This window comes from Pteropus alecto, unplaced genomic scaffold (assembly GCF_000325575.1).
Source record: "Pteropus alecto unplaced genomic scaffold, ASM32557v1 scaffold3, whole genome shotgun sequence".
In the NCBI taxonomy this organism is placed as follows: Eukaryota; Metazoa; Chordata; class Mammalia; order Chiroptera; family Pteropodidae; genus Pteropus; species Pteropus alecto.
The window spans coordinates 26,169,528-26,189,913 of NW_006442484.1; the positions used below are offsets into that span (position 1 = coordinate 26,169,528).

Here is a 20,386-nt window from a genome sequence, read left to right on the forward strand (position 1 = left end):
AGACATTCTGATGTTTTCATGCCCAAGTATTTCAGAATGTATCTCCGAAGAATAGATATTCTCTTACCTAATGACAATATGTTAACATTAACATTCATTTAATTATACATTTAATTTATACTCGTTTAGTGGATGATTTCTTAACATACAGTGATCTTTCTTCTCAACTAATGTATTTTCCTGAACGAGGTGTACTCTTCTTTGGCCACTAAGGTGGGAACCCTCATTCCTCTGAATCTATGGGGAAGTATACCCATTTGGTTCTTGATATCATGATCTATTTCTGTTTTTAAAAAGTTAATATTTAATATTGATGTGATGCTATATTTCCTTCTTGCCTTAACATGCACATTCTGTTTTTAATGTTCACACTACACTGTGTGCATAGACTTATGAACTGGATATCGTGTTCATTATTCTGGAGTCTCTTCCCTATTGTTTCCTCCAGAGAATCACTAGCTTCTTTCTCCATGATCAGTTTTTCTTTATGTGACTATGCTTTCTTTTTTCTTTCACAGTGACTGGTTTTACCATTTTATCTGATCTTTTCCCCCATTCTCTTCAAATTTCACTGTAAAGCCTTCTTGAATAGGTCCATTGAAATATTTTGCTTATTTACATGCTTCCTTTTTCTTTGTTCAAATGTCAACATCTTAAGGAAAGAAATACAACTTAGATGAATGTTTCAAAGGATGAATCTGAAGAGACACTCTAGGCTGATTTCACTGTGTCCATACTGATTAGAGTGAGAATATTTAAGAAGGTCTAAACCACCGTAAAAACATTCTAAGCAATGTGTGAATGGAAATGTGCCCATTAATAAAAGGAAATTCCAGAAGAGACTTGACTCACCACTTGCCACAGCCTGAGATGTATTGGATGAAGTGCCTAAATAATGTCTTCCAAGACTCCTTATAATTGTATACCCACTGGTGCTTGGATAATAGACTCCAGTTAGATTATGGAAGAATATCGATATTTAGAAAGAGGCATTGCCCATTTGAGCTGCTGTCCTGTCAACCATAGATTGAGAGTTAAAAGAAAAAGAATTAGAAGTTTATTTGTTTCAGATAATGTTGATGAAAGCACTGGTGCTATATGTTTCTTCAAATCCAAATGGTACTCTCTTTCATTGCTTTGTCAATGCAATAATGATATTCATACTGAAGACCTCGGCACTTCCTGCTTCTTCTGGATCATTTAAAAAATTAATTATATTTTAATTATATGTATTTTATTGTAATTTTTAAGAACTAGAAATATTTATTTAGGGAATTTTCTGTGTATTATCTTTGATATTTGATTCAGAAAAATATGCTTTTTTTAAATCTTATATAATCAAAATCATCATCATCATCATCATCACAACTTTTATGATTTGATGTTTTATGGTTCCCAAAGACCTGTCTTGTATAAATATCTAATTTGATTTTCATACTCCCATTTTTGAGGTAAACAGAAGGGCTGGCTGCTTTCCTTAACCAGGATTTGGAAAAGTGGGGGAAGGACAGCTGGTTGTTAAATAAAACTATTTACAAATGCCTCATTTTCCTCTTACATACACACGTATGTGCTTATTACCTGACAGAAGCTCTGAAGTGACCCCCCTTCTTTTAATTCAGTGTGGAAATCAAACTGAAATGTTAGTAGAATGAAGAGGGAGAAAAAGTCAGTTACTCAAATGGTGCAAAAATGGAATGAATAATAAGGCTACAGAATGCAAAGAATCTGAAGCATTCAGCCAATTTAAGAAGACGTAGTGTGAGGCTAATTCGGGATTTTCTTGCAAAGAGATCTGTACAAGAGTTATTTCATGGGCCAGATCTGTTCATAGGGTAGCCTGGAAACATGGGCAGCCAGACTCTAAAGCAATTCCACAGCATGGAAGGGACTCACAGATTGCTCTGTGTGCTCTTGGAAAGGTTTGTGACTCCAGGCTCTTGGTTGGATTAAGCATCTTGTCCACATGTCCATGGACAGGACAGGCCCACACTCCGTTCTCCTTTGGAAACCAGTAAAGCTCTGAAAACAAGAAGTTTTTCATAACTCATTTGGGAGTAGAGCCTGACTTGAACTGACATGAGGTTATTTATCATCTTTACTTAATGTGTGTGTTAGTTTGCCAGGGTGGCCATAACAGAGTACCACAGGCTTAGGTGGCTTTTAAGGAAAAATTTTCCTCACTATTCTGGAGGCTGGAAGTCTGAGATCAAGGTGTTGGAAGGGTTAGTTTTTCTAAGGCCTCTTCTTGGCTTGCAGATGGCCATCTTTTCCTGTCTTCACATGGTCTTCCCTCTGTATGTGTCGGTGTCCTAATTTCTTCTTCGATGGATAACAGTAGTATTGGATTAGGACTTACTCTAATGAACTTATTTTAACTTTACCTCTCTAAAGACTCTATCTCTAATTACAGTCACATTCTGAGGTACTGGCAGGTTAGAATATCAACATGTGGCTTTGGAGTGGGGGACATAATTCAACCCATAACAGTGTGAATATTAATGTGCTTCTTGCAGAATTATTACTATGTTTGATTATGGGGTACTGCCCCAGACCTTACTGGGGATGAGATGTTTTAGGTAATATGTACTCTATCACCTTTCTAATATGCTCTGAATTCTGAACTTCAAAACACATTTTGCCACAAAAGTTTCAGAAAGCGGGTTGTTGACCAGTAATAGTTGAAAATAAGATTCCAACCAAGACCAGGCCCCTCTTCTTACCCACGGTGCCAGATCATAAAACTAGGGGATAGAATGACTGGTTTCAAAGGTCCACCCAACCTTTAAAATGTCATCGAATTTATGAAAATAAGCAGAGATAATTTTCGAATAAATCTTATCCCCTAAAAGATAAGGAGCATACCTCAAGACTGGTTCTTCTAATTGTGCCTGTCTCATTGGGTGACTTTCAAGACAGGGCTGCATCCTATGGCCACAGAAACAATCGTGGGCTATCTGGGCAGGGAATTTTGGAGTCCTGTGTGCCTGGGACATCTTAGAAGTACAGGTTGGTATGAGGAGACCATGCTGCCTCTTTTGCTCTGTGAGGAGGAGGGTGGCTAGAGGAGGGCCAGAATGAGGTTTCCTCAAACATAGCCCCAGGTAGCATTGTCTGACAGCAGGGCTTCAGTTTAGGGATTGAATGAAGACAGAAGCTAAGAAATCCCACTAGACAAGAAATAGTTTCATTTGTAAAGTTTATAGGGCATGAGGAGCATTTTTCTCCCTTTTCTTGCTGATGGAGAGCTCCTTGCCCTTGAGAAGCAATCCTGAGGAGGCATGAGAGGGACGAAAATCCTCTGCTGTTTCCAAGTCAACAGAGAGTTCAAAATAATACATGAAAACTTCTTAAGATTTATTTTAGTAAACTTTAAAGAACTGGTTATTGCCATGTGAGGACTGAAGTTTTTAGGTTCTTGAGGGAAAAAACTTTGCCTTTTAAAACAGTAATTGCTGATATGGGGCATTAGACTTTTAAAATATGTTTTGATACCAAATATTTTATTAGAAATAAAATCTAAGAAGGAATACCTAAGAGAATGGTGCTTACTTGTGTTTGATGTCTTTAAGCAAACTGAGATAAAAGAACTGTTTCCCTTGGTTTTTAAGATTTCTGTTTTATAAGAGTTGTGATGGTTTCATTATAATAGGAATTTTTAGGTACCTTCCAAACACGTGGTCAGATAACTTACAGGAGGGCCACATACGAAGGACTTGACTCTTAGAATAAAATTCGGTGCTATCCGGACTGCTATCCGGATTTGGTGGTCTTGTTTGCAATCACTAGGTACAGCCCAATGACTAGGGCTGTACCTAGTGATTGCAAATAAGACCACCAAATCTCTAAGATCAAGGCTGAAGGCCACGGAGGGTCAGGACAAGTGAACTTAGCTGGTCTGAAGGGTGAGCTCGTGCCCCTGAGCTGGGTGAGAACCATGAATCCAGTTTCAAAGATCATTGTAGGTGATGAGAAAGATTTGGTTAAGGTTAGTTTTGCTTCTATTTACTATGGGACCAGCGCAGAAATAGTGTAAAGAGTATATATATGAAAGAGGACATAAATGAGTGAACAGTCCTTTATGTCACTCAAGAAGACATGCTCAGTATTGAGTGGTCAATGCAGAGGGATCTGTCACATAAGAAAAACCCAGAATCTAGAGTTTCTAATAGGGAAACTTGCTGGAACCACACTTCTGTATTCTATTTCTCATAGAGTTGTCAGGACAGCAACAGGCCTGGTCACCAAACCTCTGTGGCCAAGCCAGTGCTCCATTTTCCTTTTTTGACATGGCAGCACTGTGATAGTGAGGCTGAGACAAAGAAAACCTTTGGCAAGTGCGAACTTTGCTCAGAGATGACCCCAGCTATCCTCAGGCCTCTATATCTGACCTCATGGACATCTTCAGCAAACAACTGCCCTTCTAAGTCCTGCTATGTTCAGAGCTGAGTTTGATTTGCATCTCTAGGGCAACCAAATTCAAACATTTACAGAAGGGCAGTGACTCATGTAGCTTCTTTTATACTCTGTTGTCCTTTTTTACACCACACCGAGTCTGAGGTTGGATTGATTCATCCATGTATCAAGGAAGGTGCTTATTGGACTGTGGACATTTATATAAGTATGCCTCTTAACTAAAAGGAATTTCAGGTCTCTGCTCAGTGACTTCAAAGGTAGCATTCAGCATCTTTCTGGGTGGTGCCAAAGTCTGTAATCCCAAACAACCACAATGTGATGAATCAGCCAAGATATACTTATAAAAACTAACATTACAGTGCCTTATGGAATAAATGTGGGACACACAAGCAGTAGACAATAGGTGATGTGGAGGTTTCAGAGGGGAAGAGAAGGCTGGGAGCTGGTGTTGTCAAGGGAAACTCTTTGGAAGTGCTAAGGTCTAAACTGAGTATTGAAAGTGACGGGAAGTGGAAAAGAAGCCCCTTTTTGATGGACAGAACTGCATGGACCAAGGTGGAAAGTTGTACTGGATAGTGCTTACTGGGGACAAGTGACTGACCAGTCAGACCATTAGAATTGGTAATATAGTCAGTTTTTTCCCAGACACAGTGAGATATAATTTATCTTTATCTTTTGAAGTATTTTCAAGCAATTTTTCTTCTCCAAAATTCTTATTATCAGAAAGTGCCGTCAGCAGGTTCTGAGCCATAACTGCCTCCACTGTCCTCAGACTCAGCCAACATTCATGCTTACAGAGCAGGAGCTGGACCCCACTGGCTCTTGTGTTGTTTGTACAGTTCCTGATATGGCTTCCGGTCCGTGGCATGCCCTGAGGGCTGAGTTTGGAAGGCAGCCATCCTCATGCCCTGTGACTCCACCACCCTAGAGAACCCTGCCAATAGCTAACTCCATATGGTAGAGAGGGAAGGAGGGAGGGTGGAGCGTGGGAGGAAAGGAAGAGGAGAGGAAAGAGAAATTCGTTCTGATGTCATTCTTTCATACAGCATTCTTTCCATGCAATAACTTTTTCTATGAAATAGGTTATTTACTCTAAAAAGACCATTTCTTTGGTTATCTGCATGGGTAATTGGATTTATCTGAAGGCTTTGTAGTTCAGAGTGGTAAGTACAGTAACACTTTATCTGATCCCCAATGTCTAATTGTGTGGGGGCAGCCGATGTCTGCTTGTGAAGAATAACTTAGTAGTTTCCCTTGGGAAGAAATGCATTCCTAAATAGGTTAATTCAGCTCAGCTATATTATCTTTTTAATGTTAGAGTAAATATCTTTGGCTAGTGTCCTAAAAAGCTTCTTTCAAGTACACCATACATCTAAAGAGATTCCTGGATTTATTGTTTATTCAGCTGAAAATCAAAATGTTATTGGCAACTGAATGAACTCAAAGCTAATGAAACAAGATCTTTCTTTATTGGTGGAAACTTTATCTAATTGGAGTATGTACCATGGCTCTCACACTTAAAGGGATATTGTAGACAATGCTGCAAATCACATGTACAGAGAGAGCATGGGAAGTTTCCTATAGGGTCAAAAATCCTGTTCACACTGGATTTAGATGCTGTAAAAAGAGTTACTCACTACTGCTTTTTGCTGTTTCCCAGTGACTGTGGAGCATTGCCTCTTCAGTAACTACAGTTAGTGTTTGTGCCTACTCCGTCTTTGAAATATCAGTGTTTAATGTGAAAGTTTCTGCCAGAACATAGCCTCCCGAGCTGTGTGTTGGAAGATGGGGCAGTGCTCCCTCTGACTAGTTTAGATACCAAGGGCGGGTCTACCTCAGAAGGAATGAGAAATGTTCCCATACCTATAGCTCTGTCTCTAGGAAAGACCAAGTGCAAAGACTTGGCTTTATGTGTTCAGAACGATGACTTGTCAGCTCCTGTGCTTTAGACCTTAGTGACCTCCTTATTCAGTGTGAACCTCAGTGGTAAGAATTTCAACAAAACTTCTGCCATCACACTCAGTCTCCCTGACCCACGGACCTTCTGCTATTCCCACCAGCTACAAAGGACACTGGGAAATAGCGGCACAGATAGCTAATAGCTTAGTCTTGTCGCTTCGGTTTTTTCCCCTTCTTGTTCGCAGGCTGCAGGCAATCCACAGAGTAAGTCACAAAACTAATCTCAGAGCTTTAAATAAAGTGTTTTCGGCTCATCTGCAACGGGACCTTCCATACTGCATGGCAGTATGTTTGCTCTCTCTTTTTAGTTCCCTCTCACATTCTCCTGAGCCCATATTCTAAACTGACTCACTTTTTGCATGCTTTCTGAGCCATCTTCTGACTCTAGAGGTATCTTGAGCCTCGTTTACTGTTTGAGTGAGGGAAGCTTTTCTTTCTTGAGTATTTCTCAGCATCTTCACACAGTTTCCACTTTTGTCTTCTATATTTGGAGGTGGGACCTTTGGGACATGATCAGGTCGTGAGGGAGGAGCCCTCATGAATGGGATTGGTGCCCTTGCAAGATGAGACATGAAAGAGATGATCTTTCCTTCTGTTATGTGAGAATACAACTGGAAAGCAGTTATCTGCAAACGAGGAAGAGATCCTTCACCAATAACCTATTCATTCTGGCACCCTGATCTTAGACTTCCAACCTCTAGAACTGTGAGAAGTAAATGCTTTTGAAGCCACCCACAGCATTCTGTTATAGCAGCCCAAACAGACTAAGGCACACACCTTAAAAATTCAGCCGAACTTTGTGATATTGCATTCTCCTGTGCTCCTGTGACTCTTCATTACTACTATTAAGACTTGCTCATTGGTCCTCTCCCTTCTTCCTAAACGGAGAAGATGCTCCTTCTTGGTCCTTCTCGTTTCTCTCCCTAGCTATAGTCTTTCTCTAAGTGACTGCATCTATTCACATGAAATAAAACACCACTTCTTGGAAAGTGCTTCCAAACTTTAAACAGGAATACTTCAGAGATATCGTGGGTTCAGTTTCAGACCACTGTAACAAAGCAAATGTTGCAATAAGGTGAGTCACAACCAAATTTTTGGTTGCCTAGTGCATATAAAACTTATGTTTACACTATACTGTAGTCTATTAAGTGTGCAATAGCATTATGTCTAAAAAATGTACATACCTTGATTAAAAAATACTTTGTTGCTAAAAAATGCTAACCATCGACTGAGCGTGTTGAAAAAATGGCACCAATAGACTTGCTGGGTTTGGTCGGCATTGCCACAAACCTTCAATTTGTAAAAAATGAAATATCTATGAAGTGCAGTAAAGTGAAGCACAATAAAATGAAGTATGCCTGTGCTTGTATCACAGTGATAACCTGTCTTAGGCCTGCGTTTCCAGTTATTTGCTACATATCTTTACCTGAAAGATGACCCATTGACTCAAACTCAAACTCAAGGTGATCAAAACTAACCTCACTTTATTCTCCCTGTTATTAACTTAAATTCAGTCGTTCATCACTGGTTATGAAGAATACAGTTCCTTTCTAACTGGTTGCTCTAACTCCCAGATTCCCAGCTCATAATTCATACATGTGTGGATAGATTTAGTATTGACAGATTATTTTTCAAATTTTGTCTCTGTTTAAGAACTTTCAGTAGCAATTATTGCCTATTAAACTAAACCCATCCAGATCCTTGCTTTTAAGATGCTCTACAATGTGGATATGCCATATCTTTTCAGGCTTATTCTTCTAAAACACTCCATAGATCTCCTATGGTACAGTTAAAACTGACACTCATGGTTCCATGAATATGCTTTGTGCATTCCTGTCTCCTATAACTGACATGCAAAAATGGTAAATAGTAGATTATTTTAAAAATGGATACCAGCGGATTCACTCATATGAGTTGAATTCATGAACCCAGAGATGATATCAGTTTCCAAACTGCCTCCCAATATAGGTAAGAAAAAAATGTTGAGTGAAGAGATATATATATATCTATTATTACCTGTTCGTCTTTGATCATAACCAGATTTTTTTCTATATATGTGTTTTTCAAAGAAGACTGTAAACTACTTGGGACATCACATAATTTATTCTTCTTTATATTTTTCAAATGTGAAGAGCAAATAATAAATATTCCACATGTATTTGTTGAAGGATACATGGATGATTAAAAAATGGACATCACGTGTGCTATCCTTTGAGACAACATATCTATTACTTATCATGCAAGCCTGGTTTCCCATTCCCAAATGAAAGCTCTGTGGTAAACATCTAAAAGCCGAGACAAATGGAAATTAAGCTGCTCCCAAATATATCTAGAGATGACAAGGCACTTTGTGATACTTTTCCTGTTTTATCTTCCAGCTTGATTTTCATCTGGAAAGCAATATCCCATGAATGACTGTTGCAAGTTGGAGATGCCAGCTGGGGGGAATCTTGCCATTTATAGCATGAGCCATTAAGCTTTTTCACAAAATTCCCAGGGTTTTTTGAGGCTGGTGATAACTGCAAGGATAATGCACATTCTCTATGCCAAAATATGTGAATTAATGAGGCAAAGGAAACGTTTATCTCTTACAAATGACCAGAGAAGTTTTGCCAGATCTCTTCAAGGTGTCCCTTTTTCTTGGCATTTTCTTGGAAAGAGTATGTCCTGGTAATGAGAATCGCATGTGATTGAAGAGATCTTTATGAACTGCTGCAGGCCTTACATGGCCACAGTTAGGGGTTTGGGGGATACTGGATGTTGACAGAGTCTTTGAGACATATCCAGAATATATATTAAAATGTGATCAATGAAAAATGCACAACCTTTAAACTAGGTCTACACATCCAAGGCAAAGTCATATTGTGTGTTTTGTGTCTGGTCCCCTGGAAATTATAACCTCGTATGATATCATAATCCTCTGCTTCTCATTCACTAGACCACTGAGTAGTGTGTGTGCACACATACGTGTGTGTGTGTGTGTGTGTGTGTGTGTATGTGTGTGTTTCTGTGAAAGGACAATTAAAATGCTGAAAATAAGGACACATTTTAGAGAAGAGTCTATCCTGGTAAAAACTGATAAAGACTAATATAATTAAAGTGAAATTCCTGGATGAATGAAGATGTGGACAGTCACTCTGGGTGCTTCTTAGAATAAGAAAAAAGAGCATTTCAGGAGTTTGTGCTGTGTACGCTGGATGGTTTAGATCAGCATACTCAGATAATAGACTCTCTACTTAGGGTCCACATAAAGATTTCTTTATGCTCTCTGTCTTCAGCTTTTAACACATTCATGACAAAATGGAAATACTTTTCGCTCTTATATCCTAGACTAAATAGTCCTTTCTTCGGTTTAACACATTGACCTGTGGCCTGAAGAAGATGGGGCAAGTGGAACTCTTTAGGTAGTTTTGTTTTGTGGTCTATTGGATTCATCTCGGAGAGCTAGAACACACTTTTCATTCTCTTCGGGACTTGATTTTGCTTTTATCTGCTTTTGTTTTTTCCTTCATATCAGATCTTCTCTTATCCCACCCTTTACCTTTCCTGTTCTCTTGAATCTGCTTCCTTTGTTTTTACTGTACAATTCTAGATGCCTGGAAGTTAATGTAGCCTGTTAAATATTCTCTGCACAGAGCCTGGAGAAAAGTGCTACATATGTCATGCAAATAATGATAAGGAATCAAATTCCTCTCTGTGCTTTTGTCACTTACTGGTAATAAGTTATGTAATAATGTACTAAATGATCAATTGGCAGCCTGGTGGGGTGGAGGCACTTCTCTAAGTGCCTCATGAACACTTAGGGATGTGACTTAGGGATGGGGAAGAATAAAAACCAATAATATATGTCAGCTCTGATCCACTTGAGAATTCATGTCCTGAGAAATTTCAATGAAAAAATATAATTTCTCATCAACAAAGGCATTTGATTTGCATTCAAAGAGAGATAATTGTCTGGTCTGGTTGCTCTGGGAGGGAGTTCAAAGCTCAGGAAAACTTTTATATCCTTAACTTTTGTTTATTTCCCATTTACAGTGAATGCTCACTAAGTTCATGGCGCTGCCTGGAAGGAAAGCTGAATTAAGAGCAAAAGTGGCCTGGTTGAGCCTCTGAGAGCTTGGTTGATGTAAGAAACTTCCAAACCCGTAAAGAATTTTTATGATGTTTTTTTTTGAGCCAAACTAACAACCTATGCTGGGGAGCAAGATCTCAAATGTGCCCCAAAATGGCAGTGATGCAGTTTATTTTATACATTAGGATCAAAAGAGAAGATGTGAGGAAGGTAAAATCCATTGGTGGTGGATTAAAGAGGCAGGTGAAAGCATAAGGAGGAAATCTATAGGATTGGATAAAAGGCAAAATGGAGAAACACATACTTCTTCTACATTGGTGAGTACAGGATGGTTAATAATTAACATATACAGCACATAGAGATGGTATGCAAGGAATAAAATAACAATGAGGGGTTCTGTGGTCTTGTGCTCTGGTGCCAGCAGTTGTGCACTTGAAGGGTGGGAAAAGAAAATTACCTTGACATATCAAAGGTATGTTATCCTAGATGCATAAGAAAAATGGACAAACCTCACTTAAGGGAAAGACTGATCTTCGCTAAGGAAGCCGTAGTCCTGGGATGTCACTACATACTATGACCGACCCAGTTAGGAATTTGTGATCCCACCATCCTGCGTGGTTATTTTTGGTCACTGAGCTTGTCAAGGCTGCCCTCTGACCCCCTCACCTCTCCCACCCTGAGCTTGTCAGGTTTATTACATAGCTCTCTTTTTATTCACAGCTTCTATGGCCCAGCATCTGCAAAAGTGCCCCTTACCTGAAACCCAGCTTAGGAGGTCTCTCAGCTAATAGTTCGATCTTCCAACCTACATCTACTATAAAAGAAAGCCTGCTACTCGTCATGCATTGATAATCCCAAATCCCAGAGATGTGAAGTACAATTCCTGCTCACAAGTTGTTTACAATTTTGTTGAAAAATTTGTTTATGTTGACACATTTAAAAACAATGTCACACGGGAAATACACACAAAAAGACTAGAGAAAGTGAGATCTCTACAGGCTGCAGCTATCAGAGAGAAACTTCATGGGAATGGTAAGGTTTGAGCTTGGCCTTGAAATAAAGAAGGGATCTGGCTACAATAGGCCGGTATGGCATAGTATAAATAGAAGGAACTTTGGGAACAGATCATCTTGGTTTGAATTCTGCTTGGCTACTTACAGTGTGACTTCAGACTAGTTGCTAAACCTCTCTGCGTCTCAGTTTTCTCTTAAGAAAACTGGGCCGAGATGCATAATAAGTGCTGAGTAAGTCATAGATTTAATTGGGTGGAAGAGTGTGGAAAGAACTTTAGGCAACTGCAGGAGCTGAGCAAAGGTGTGGAGCACAACAAGGGAACAGGATCTGTGGATAAAAATGAGGCTACTGATTGGCTAGAGCAAAAGATAATCTGGAGAGGAGTACAACATAAGGTTAGATTATAAGAGAAAATAGAAAATGTGTAGGTCAAACATTCTTGAGTTATTTTAGTTAACTGGAATTCAGTTAGCAATAGGACTCAACTCTCTGTTGTGAGGGAATTTATTGTATAAATTGGCACACTCCTGATTATGCTTCAGGTTTCAGTTTTGATGTCACCTCCTGGTGAAGTCTTCACCTATTTTCCAAATCCTATTACAACTCATTGTGATTCCTTTCCCCAGGACTGTCTCCCTTTCAAGATGAGCAGGTTTCTTGACGATGGCTCAGACTGTGCCTATTTTATTCCTTGCTGCATTTGAGCACTTAGCACAGGACCTGGCTATTTATTAAGCACAGAATAGGTGCTTAATAGTTGTTGATGGATGGGAAGAAGAAAGGAAAAAAAAACAAACACACACACACACACACACACACAAAAAAAAGAAAGAAAGAAAGAAAAAGGAAAGAGAGAAAGGAAGGGAGGGAAGGAAAAGATAACTAATCAAGAAGATTGAAGTGAGGAGATTCTGATGTGACAAGGACCTGTGCTTTGAAAGCTGGTTGGTAAGCAGGGAGTGAGAGTTGACCTTTTGCAAATTCCTGACTTTGAGTTTTGTTTAGAACAGGAGAGGGATTTAACTTTCAAATCCCTAATTGATTAAAAGTCACTTTTCAACTGCCAGACAGAAATGCATTTTTCTTAAAAGCCCTGTTCCTCTCTTTTCTGCAGCTATTTTCAGTTGCTTCAGTACAACTCCAAAAAGAAGGGAAGTCAACAATTAAAACAGTCATTTCTTAAAAAGAACAAGCAATCCGAGAGGGCCGCTTTCAGAAATATCAGCTTTGCTAAACCTCTGCCTCTCAGTTATATCATTTATCACTGATTCTAAAATGTACTTTTTCCCCATATTTTAACATATCTTTAATTATGATGCATTTTATTATTAATGGTATATTACAGTTATAATATTTGTGGCTTTTCTTTCTTTGGTTATAAATAGTGATTTTTAAAAGAAATATCTTAGATAAGATGAAGAAACTGAGGCCTCAGCTAATTTGGGGGTTTTCTGAAGGTCACCCTATGATCTGGTAATGGAGGTGGGATGAGATCTCCTTACTCCCAGTATGTGACTCCGGACTCCTATTATGCTCCCTTTATTGTCTTAATAATCACGTCACAACTGTGTATGTTTCACGGTACAATTGCTTTTCTATCCCAGCAACAATAAGCAACTCCATTCCAGAACTGGGAAAAGATCACTTAGGAAACCTGAATAGCAAGAGTTTTAATGATCCATGTGGGGTGCAGGAACATTCACTGTTGATTTGACTCCTGTGAATGGGAAGCAGAGGATGTTTGCCACCAAATTGGTTCAAAGAGACTCAGTTCCACTCCTGAGAGATCATGGGATGCAGCAGGGACACCATGGCAACGCACATTTCCATCATTGTTCTTCTCCTTCTGAGCCCTGAGGGCTTGTATAATGAGACCTCGACTCGCCTCAACTGGACCGAATTGTAACACGTTTTATTGTTCAGTGACTATTTGGATTTTAATTCCATCATGGGCTGGACGGCCTCACCTGACAATCTGGAAGCCTGAGGGAAGTAAGTCTCTTTATATTATGCATGATTTGAGAGTCCCAAGTCAGTCATCCCTGCTCCAAATAATGAATGGACAGATACAAGTCTCTATGGGGAAGGAAGATTTAGAACTCTGAGGTTTTTGGTGATGCTTTTCACAGTGAGTATCTTGCTGCAGAGCACTCACTAAGTCACACTGAGCTGTTTCCCAAATGTACATATTGTCCTGATCTCACAAAAAATAGCTTATTTCTTATTCTAGAATTTTACGCACTCAAAGAACATTGGCTCTTGTGCATTTGTCATTTCCTTTCTGTGCCACTTTGTGGAATTTATTGTGTTAAATGTGTGGGATGAAGTCAGAGAAAAATTTCTAAAATTTGCCTGGAATTGGTCATTAGATTTAGGATATTTTCATGGGGCTTTTATAAAACTCTTGGCTCATTGGGCCTTGAAATATCACAATGGTTGTTTCGATATGTTACACCATGATAGCAATCTGTGAATCTTGCTCTGTGGCTATATCTACACCACTGAAATTCTCTAATTATCTGGAGAATTTAGTAATTTTCTCAAGATAGGCTTTATTTTTATAGTCCTACAGAGATATTATTCATTACGCAATAAACTAGTTTTGAATTAGGAGTGGGAGTTAAAGATATTTAAATAAATAAATAAAATGGTGAGACATAAGTCAAAGATCTTCTGATCATTCATTATGGCTGTCATCACCTACACAAGTTTACTAAGTAGTTACTTCTCCTAAATATTAATAATAGCTAACATCAAGCCCTTCTAAGTGCATGATGTAAGTTGTTGGGACATTATTCTCTGTCAGAATTTACAGAAACTACATTATAGCATAGAAATTATAGTAGATTGCTGTTGATTTTTTTTTTTGGTCTAGGTTTGATTTTTTTTTTTCCTAAGATATCTCTTATCAACTTCGCATTGGAATGAAAATAACAAAAATTTCACAAGATCTCGTTTCTCTAGTTATAGTATAGTATAGAGGTTGACAGAAGACTCAAGTTGGATCTATCAGGGTCCCTTTGGAAATTTGAAATTGGGATAAAAAAATATTCAGTCTTTTTTCGTGTGTGGCTGTACCTGCAACATGTAAACTAGGTACTTTCTGGCCACCTTGCATTTCCTTGTGTGGTTATCTGAAGGAGAAATAGAAATATAGAGCTGGAGATCAATAAAGGATATGTGTAAAGGGAAGCAGAAATGAAAGGTGGTTGGTCTTTCTGATGGTGGCAGAGGCTCTATCCTAAAGCACAGCTTATTTCCTGTCTTTGTAGCCTCATAGTAATTTTCATCTTAGTTTTTCTTATTTGAGTGGGTTTCTGTTATCGTTAGTCAAAATGTGCAAAGTAACTTCAGGATAGATGTTTAATGTGAATTAATGTCATAAGACTGTATGATAAAGTAATTCAAGTCCAAACTCAGTTTTGAATTATGCTCTAATTAGTGTAGAAAAGCGATGGGGAATAGATGGCCTGCTCAACGAAACGAAGAAAAAGAACGTTTAAATGTATTCTTCATCCCACTTTTTGTATTTTGTATTTTCCACTCAACGACTTTTACCGAGCACCCAGCACATGAAAACCATTGGAAAGAGCAATAAAAACCAAGACACTGTACTTGTACACTCCCTGTTCTTGAGGGTCTTGTAATTAAGTTGAGAGAGAAAATGCATAGAAGAAAAATTCTTAAGTATCCTACAAAGCAGCAACTGTATAAATACAAATCAAACAGAGCAAACTAATTGCATAAATGCCGAGGGGTGACAGAGTAATGAGCAGGTTAAAGGAAATGATCTTTAAGGTCTGTTTCAGCTACAAAGTGCCATGAGGTTGCATACGACTGATAATTGGATAAGGCAGCACTTAGTAGTAACCCTCAGCTTTAGGGAAGTGGAAGAAATCAGGCCAAAGACAAGCAAAGATTTGATTAAAACTCGTATGTTGGGAATGCAAGCTGTTCTGGGCTACAGCAGATGTTTTCCTTTGTGACAGGAGCAAGGGGACTCCTGACAGGGATTGGAATCTGCCTGAAAGATAAAAAGGCAAGAGAAGAAAGATACCAAGTCCTCCTACAGGCAACTTTGGGCAGGAGAGAAAGGGGAAGGCCACTCTTGCCACTGTCTTTATGACTGCTGCTTAGGTTTGCCGAGACAGGCTAGATAGGCTGGACTTCTAGATTATTTCAATTTGCCTTTCAAACCAGCATATGTACATAATTTAATTATATTACTTCCTGTTACTCGTTTAGAATTTTCCCTCTGAAGATCCTGTTTTAAAGAAATACTATACATAGAGAGAGCCCTTGGCTTTGTGTATTAAGAGGTTTTGATATGAGCTATATAGCAACGTAAACAACTAAAATTCTGTGATTACCAGACTCGATTATAATGAGATGCTTATTTATCAATTCTCCTCCCTAAACTAAGTTCTTAACCACAAGGCATATAGCTATTAAAAAAAGTCTCTTCTCCCTTGTTCTTCTCATAATAGCTGACACCTGATGAGCCCTCAATTGAGGCAGAATAGCTGAATATAATTAAGAGTATGAGCTTTAAAGTCAGAGATTTGGTTTCAAGTATGACTCTGTAAACTTGAGTATGAACCCTTGGTTAGTCAGAATGTCACTCTTAGTCTTCTTATCGACAAATGGGGTAATAATAATATGTGCCTTATATGGTTGTTATGAAGAGTTGATGATAAGGTAAAGCACCCAGCATGGTGCCTGGTACATAGTAAGCTCTTAATAAATGCATGCTGTTTATTTTATTTATCGATATCTGCTTATTGAATAAAGAGATGAATAGATGAATATTTTGATAGTATTCTATGAGAGACAGGTCTTACAGTAAATATTTTGACCTAGAAAAAGATATTGAACTAATCAGAAAACTTTAAAAAATCTCACTGTAATTGAAGGCTATAAGATTGGCTTCAAACCTCTATCCCACAGAGGATTAAATTTTCACCAGTATTATTAGAAAGGATGGGAACAGGGCTGCACATCTTTAATTTACTTAGATTTATGTGTAGCTGGGAACACTGAGAAGCCTCCAGGCATATGGCTTACGATGTGGAGATGGATCTTATTGCTGCTGGAAGCATCCCTGAAGCCTAGAAATATCCCTAGCTCTCCTCTGGATGTAGTGACAAGCAGATCTGCAGATGCAAGATGGTATTGGCAGAGGTTGAACTGTCAAGCGGATAATGATGATAAGCCCTTTGTCATTCAAACTCTCATTCTTTTGGAGGGTGGGTGAGGGAAAATTGCCTTTTGTGCTAAAGCTATAATGACAAGCTATTCCATGAGCCAGAGTCTGTAGATCTTACCACTAAATTTAGGTCCTGTGACATAAAAGCAAGGACCTCCTTTAATAGTAAAATCCTTTTTTACAGCCTCGTTTGCAGCAGCAATGGAACTAAAGATTAAATTCCATCTCTGAAGCCAAGAATAGATAATTTACTAAAAGAGAAAAGCAGAACAGCTATTTAGCCGCAGCTAGTCAAACTCAGAAAATAATAATGGGGAACAAAAAGGAAACCAGAAAACGGTGTGGTTAAGGTATTAATTTGCTTGGGCCACCATAACAAAATAACAGTTTTAGTGGATGGCTAAGAACAACAGAAACTTTTTGTCACAGTTTTATAAGCTAGAAGGTTGAAATCAAAGTGAGGGCCACACTCCTTCTGAAACCCGTAGGAGGATCTTTCTTTGCCTCTTCCTAGCTTCTGGTGGTTTGCCAGCATTTCTTGGCTTGTAGATGCGTTATTCCAATCTTCCATCTTCATATGGCTTTCTCCCTGTGTGTCTTCATATCATCTTTCTTCTGTTTGTCTCAATGTCCAAATTTCCCCTTTCTATAAGGATATCCGTCATATTAGATCAGTACCCACCCCAATGACCTCATATTAACTTGGTTACTTCTAAAAAGACCCCTCTTCCAAATAAAGTCACATTTTGAGGTCCTAGGGGTTAGACTTTAACATGTTTTCTTTGGAGCATAATTAAACCATAACAGGTAATAAAACAAAACTTAAGCCTTTATATATTTTGAAGGGTTTGTGCTTACTGCATTAAGCACACTTTATTTAAATTCGGGAATTTTTCTCTCTAATTAAGTGTTGTGGAATGACCAACTGTAAAAGAGGTCAGTTTGAACTCTGGGATTCTAGGATGTGAAGGAAAGAAAGGTCCTCAGCAAAGAAACAAATGTTTTTCTTAACGGTAGGGTGAATGGGAAGGATATTTCTAATAAGTGAGTTAGTCTTTCTTCTAGGCCTTGGTGCACTAGCAAGGGGACCACCTGGGTGCTGTCACAGCTGCTCTAACTGCACAGCCCGCCCGCCACCTTCCAGAACCAGGCTGTGAGGAGCTGCTAGACATCTCTGTGAGGGCAACTGGGCTCTCCTGGGTTCAACCCCAGGACTCCCCACCACTTCAGTCTTTTCCATGGGAATATGTGGGATGGTGGCTGCTGAGGGTCTCCTGGAATCGTTCAGGAGAATCTCATGGGGTGGTTGTGAGAATTTCATGAGCTATTGCATGTAATGCTGTTAGTATAACATCTGCCAAATAGAAATGCTCAACTATTTGAGGTAAAATTTTAATATAAGCAACTATGAAAATATCAAACTAGACAATTATAAAAAATCAAAGGTTTTTTTTTTTTTTAGTCAACACTTAAAAAATGATCAAAACAATGTGGTTTAAGAATGGCTGTTTAGGATAGGTTAAGGGGTCATATAGTAAATTCTGATCTTTTAAAACTGCAAATCCTTACATAAGTCTTACTATTACCTGTGTTATAAATATGAAAACTTGCAAAATGAATGTAGCAAGGTGATTTAAGGAAGCAGGTATTGATTGATATACACTGAATTTTAAAAACTGAAACGAACAATTATTAATTTCATTAAATACAGTAAATTTAATGAGGAGAAAAATAGTGCTTCCCGTTTTATAAAAAAGTGTGAAAAGTGGAAGTTTCTCAGAAACAAATGTTGAAATAAGAATGATTTGTTCTAGCCACACATTAAAATTTTGTTTAATTAAAGCTTTATGGATTAAGGTCCCCCCTGCTGCTCCACCGCCCCAGATGGAAAATATTGAATCTTCATCACTATTTAGAGACAAGTACAACTTTTCAATATTTAAACTTATATATAAACATATACTTATATATATAATGCTGACTTACCTCTATATAGGTTGATGATAAAAAATGTCAGTAAGATACAGGAAATGAAAAATGAAGACAGAAAAACAAGAACAAGGAAGATAAATATAGAGAGTGGGCTCAGGGAAATTCTCTTATTTTAAACTTCTTGGATAAATACTCTACAATTTCCTTGCCCCAGGGAGTGTGCTTTTATCTCTGCAGTTCTGTGTTTTTTTGTTATTTGACTTATCATTTGTTCAGTGGATTATAAAGCATTGTTTCCTTTGGTCTACAGCGCTGAGGCTGTTGCCTTCTCCCCACCCTAGGAATGCTGCCCATAAATCATGTGAACAGTCACTTTCTCAGATAGAAGTTAACTTCACGTCTACAGCTGCCTGACCTTCTATTGGAATGTGGAAACTTTTCAGTAACATTTTTCTCCTGCTCTTCAAAGAACTAAGATGAGATAAATTTTTAACTTCTCAGGCCATAACTGAAGAAAGGATTCTTTTCTGTCTCTAGCTAATTTCAGTGCTGCTTATCAACAAATGTGTGCTTGGCAGTGGCAGGACAGAGGTTTAGATTATGCTCTGAGGGGTACTGGAAGGCAACAGGAATGTGGGGACTCTTGGTAGTAGAGGTCTTTAAAGCTACTTTTAACATCCCTGGTCTTTGCTGCTCCTCTGAAATTCCTGTCCTGACCCCACTTCCTATAATTCTTCCTCCTGTTACACTTTAAATTCCAGTCATCATAGCAGTCTGCAATTCCCCTTAATGCCTTGCTTTATAATGCTGACTTTTAAGAAGAAAAAGCAACATGCTACTCCTGATGCCCTCATACAATGCACCTTTCCCATCCCCTGTGTCTCTCACAGTGGGTTTCTTACGCCTAATCTATGTCGCATCAGTGTTGGATTTAAAGCAGTGGTCCCCAACCTTTTTGGCACCAGGAACTCGTGTTCCTATGAGACTCTAATGCCTGATGATCTGAGATAGAGCTGAGGCAGTGATGCTAGCACTGGGGAGTGGCTGCAAATACAGATGAAGCTTCACTAGCTCTGCTCACCTCCTGCTGTGTGACCTGGTTCCTAACAGGCCACAATCAGTACCAGTTCATGCCCTGGGGGTTGGAGACCCCTGATTTAAAGGGTATACCTGCAGCTTGTAGGACACCCAGGACCAGTGTTTCTTCCTAAGGCAGCCCTGCTTAGGTACTTACTCCCTTGACTTTTCTGGTCATTCTTGGTGACCAGTCAAAAAACACAGACTCGGATAAATAATCATAATTCTCAGTCTCATATAATTATCAAAACTTAACTGGATTTTAAGTTGAGGTGTTTGTTCTTTCTCAAGTTTGGAATTGTTACAAGTTGCAGGTGAAAGTCTATGACAGGAGTGGTGGTACGTTCAGTGTGTTTTCCTAGGCTGGTGCTTCTCATCTTCCCTCTCCATATTCCTATGCAGTCTGGAATATGAGAAGGAAGAGGGAGCATTGCTTTTACCAGTGCACACTCTGTGAGAGGTGTCTGTGTGCCATGGGCTTGGCAGATGTTTAAAGTGAACTCTGCTTCTTATGTGTCCCCTGAAGGCTTTTTAGAACCACCCCAGCCTTCCCTATCAGTCACTGGTTATCTCTTTCCTTGCAGCTCTCCAAAGGAGAGTAAAGGTATCTGTCCTCAGGCTGGACTCTTGCTCCTTCCTCAGGCATTTGCTGGGTGGCAGCACCAACATTTTTTTGTTATACTCTTTCCTTACATTTTTTTATTACACTC

General features: G+C 38.8%; 1 long non-coding RNA gene across 1 annotated transcript; it reads left to right on the forward strand.

Annotated features, from left to right (window-relative positions):
- Positions 1-5,414: 5,414 nt before the first annotated feature.
- LOC112470318 lies at positions 5,415-11,888 on the forward strand. The gene is made up of 3 exons (XR_003042942.1): positions 5,415-5,579; positions 10,411-10,764; positions 11,168-11,888. It is a non-coding gene; the product is annotated as an uncharacterized LOC112470318 (long non-coding RNA).
- The last annotated feature ends 8,498 nt before the right edge of the window (positions 11,889-20,386 follow it).